This window comes from Heterocephalus glaber, unplaced genomic scaffold (assembly GCF_053883595.1).
Source record: "Heterocephalus glaber isolate CG9 unplaced genomic scaffold, H.glaber_assembly_v1.0 deba00001666, whole genome shotgun sequence".
NCBI lineage: Eukaryota > Metazoa > Chordata > Mammalia > Rodentia > Bathyergidae > Heterocephalus > Heterocephalus glaber.
This window is the reverse complement of record NW_028258406.1, coordinates 15,465,874-15,469,391: the sequence shown is the minus strand read 5'-3', so window position 1 is coordinate 15,469,391 and position 3,518 is coordinate 15,465,874. Positions and strand designations below refer to the sequence as shown.

Here is a 3,518-nt window from a genome sequence, read left to right as displayed (position 1 = left end):
AAAGTGCCAAGTCAAGCTGCCAGCCTCCAGAGAGTAGGATTATGTAATATTTGAGGGTAAGTGTGCTGCAGTGGGTAGAAGCCAGAACCATAGGGCAGCAGGAGAGGAGGAGAATTTAGAAGTCAGTAATATAGTATAAGAGTTAAAAGCCGATCCAGAGCATATCAGAATTACAAGTCAGAAAAGGGGACCTGTCAATGAGCAGGAAGTCTGCTGCTGGCTGGGACCAAGTGAGGAGAATCCTCACTGGCAGAGCTGCTGCTGCTTTTTGCGGTCTGCCTTTCTGAAAAAGACAACATTGATTTGGTAAGGGGGAAAGAGAGGGAGTTCTGGGGCTGGGGTGTGTGTGCTGTGATCCACAATGGAAAGAGCAGGCCCTTCAGTTATTTTACTAGATTTTAAATGCTTTAAATTTTTTTTGTCCTTTTTATCTTTTAAATACAAAGTCCGAACTGTCCCAGTGCCCAAAGTCTTCCTTTTCCACTAAGGTCCAGTAGAGTCTGAATCTTCAATCAGAACCCCTGTGGTAGCACCGAGTATATCTGAGTTCATGACCAGCCCTTCAGCACCCCTGTTGCTGCTGCTGCCCACAAAGAGCTTCCCGCCAGCCATCAGGCTCACCCGCTCCGTCCCACTGCAGTATGACTTCGACATCCCTTCGGCTTCGAGCAGCAGGCACTCTCCAGAGGCTGAGTTTCCCAGGGGCTCAGAGAGAAGGGGAAGACCTTGAGCGTCTGCAGGCTGCGTCAGGGACTCGGGGTTAGTGCCAAAGATGTCTGTGCTGGTGATGAGGGCACCTGCATTGGCTGCCAGAGCTTCTGCGATCAGCACCTCGGGGTGGCTTTTTGCTTTGTGCGCCACTACATTGTCCTTCTTTGCAAATTTTTTGCCACAGACATTGCAAGAAAACTGGTAGAAGGAGTCTGCATCATGCTTCTTCACGTGCCAATTGAGGGATGCCTTCTGTCGACAAGTAAATCCACAGATCTCACATTGCAGCGGCTTCTCGCCAGTATGAATCATCCGGTGCACTGCCAGACTCTGGGAGCTCTTGAAGGCCCGAGCACAGTACTCGCAGATGTAGTCTCTCTGATCTGTATGATGTTTGGCATGCCGTAGAAGCTGCTTCTGGAGCCGGAAGAGTCGTCCACAGGAGGGATGTGGACAAACATATTTCTTCTTCAGCAAATGCTGGTATTTAATGTGGTGCTGCAAATAGCGAGGGTGAGCAAGAACAGTTCCACACCCTTCCATCTCACAACGGACATACTGGATTGGAGGCTTTTTCCTCCTTTTGGGAGGAAAAAAAGCAAGGGCTTTTGTCGTCTTTCCGCCTTCGTCCTCTCTTTCTAGGAGGTTCCTCATCTTCTCTAATTTCATTCTCCTCTTCTTCCACCTCTCCTTCTACTTACACTTTAATTTCCTTCTTTTCTTTCTCTTCCTTCACCTTCCCCAATTTTCTCCGTGGCTTTGGAGTTTCCCTTTCTAAGTGGGGTTTGTAGGTCTCATCTCTCGGGTCATCTTTGAATGGTATTTCCTCTTCATTGATTAACATCTCTTCTTCTTCCTCTTCTTCATCACTTCTAATGCCGCTGGGAGACTGATGTTCTTCTGCAACTTCATAATCAAGCTGATCTGTAATTGGTTCTGACTTGCAGATGAGCTGCAATGAACCAGTCTTGGACCGAGAGCTGCGGGTATTCTCTGTGTCTCGAACACGAGAGATTGATGTCCTGCTGCTACTGCGCCAGCCACGGCTAGGTGGCTAGGTCGAGCTGCAGCAATGGAAACTTCCCGAGGGAGGGCAGAATCGTCTTCTTCCTCTTTCTCTTCCTTGGGATCTTTATCAGTTGTTATTTTTTCTATGCATACGTGTCGCGGACTCTTCTTTCCCTGAGGTGGCGACGGGGACTTCAGCCCGGCGCCGTCGGTGGGCCTGGCGCTGGCGCTGAGGCTGCTCCTCCGCCGGCGGGGGTACTCGGCCTTCCTCCGGCAGGACGCGGCGGCGGCGGCCCGGCCCCAGTCCCGGTCCCTGGCCGCCCCTCAGCACGCGGCCGCTCGAGGTGCCCGCGGAAGCCGCCGCAGGCGCAGGCGGTTGCCAGGGCTCCTCCGGACCCGCCTTGGCCGCCTCTCCCCCTTTCTGGTCCTGCTGCTCCCGGGGGCTCGGCTCTTCCGTCTCCCCCGGCATCTGGGCTCGTCCGTCCCCCACCCCCTCGTCCCCGGCCACGAAGAGCGTCCGGCTCCTGATACTTAAACTTTTAAAAATTTCCAAGGTGTTTGTTTGTTTTGTTTTGTTTGTGACAGAGTCTTGCTAGGTAGTTCAGTCTGGCCTTGAACTCATGATGTCGCCCAGGCTGGTCTCAAGCTAACAGTGATCCTCCTGCCTCAGCCCTCGGGAGGCAGGTGTGTGCCACCATGCCTGGTTTAAAAGAAATTGTTTTAAAGTCCTTTCTACTGTACAGATTCCACTTTAGGGAACTATCCAATACTGATTTAGGTTGTTAGGATTAAATGCACACCAGTAGGTAGAACTGGAATTTTTTTTTTTTTTTTTTTTTGAGACAGGGTGTTGCTCTGTAGTTCAGGTTGGCCATGAACTCACTATGTAGTCCAGGCCGGCCTCGAACTCATGGGGAGCCTCCTGCCTCAGCCTCCCGAGTGCTGGGATTACAGGCATGCGCCACCACGCCCAGCTAGACCTGGCATTGTAATCCTTTCTACTCATTAATTATCCATGACAGGAATTTAAACCTGACTCATCAGCTTGCTTGTTTGTTCTGGACCACTGAAGGGACCTGACTGGTGACTCCACCATCCTCTCACTAGCCTGGGAGTGGCTTAGCAGCACACACATGTTAATCCTCCTCGTGGGACCCAAGGAGAGCCAAGGCTGCTGACTGCTAGTCTGATCCCAGTCAATGGATCCAAGACGGCGGCTGGAGACAACTTTAACTCTGAGATTCTTGATTTCCTCAAAGACATATTCACCTAATGGACTTGCCATATCTGTCATCCTTGATTCCTAAACCTAGGAAGGCTGCTTAGAAAGGAAGTGATCATTCTTATTCCCTAAGTGTATGAGGACAGTATCGTTGTTTGAGCTCCATGGCCCGAAAATGCTTTAGAAACACAAAGTCTCTCAAAATTCCTCTATAGGCCAAATAAATACTTTGTAAGAAAATGATATCCCTTGGCTGTGCAATATTGTCTGCTGCTCTCTGTAACTACGAAGTAGCATTCTACAGTAATGCCCTAGATACAATGTTCTACAAAACCATTTTAAACCAGGCATGGTGGCACACACTTATAATCCCAGCATTCTGGGAGGCTGAGGCGGGAGGATCAAGAGTTTGAGCTCAGTCTGAGCAACTTAGTGTCTTAGCAAGACCCTGTCTCAAAATTTAAAATAACAAAAGATCTGGGGATGTATCTCAGAGCAAAGGCCATCTGGGTTTAATCTCCAGTACTGCAAAAACAACAAACAAAAAGCCATTATATTGAATTAAAGAATAATATTG

At 49.6% G+C, this 3,518-nt stretch overlaps 1 pseudogene; it reads right to left on the bottom strand.

The window, feature by feature from the left end:
* Positions 1-383: 383 nt before the first annotated feature.
* LOC101715187 (E3 ubiquitin-protein ligase ZFP91 pseudogene) lies at positions 384-2,203 on the bottom strand (annotated as a pseudogene).
* Between the last annotated feature and the right edge of the window lie 1,315 nt (positions 2,204-3,518).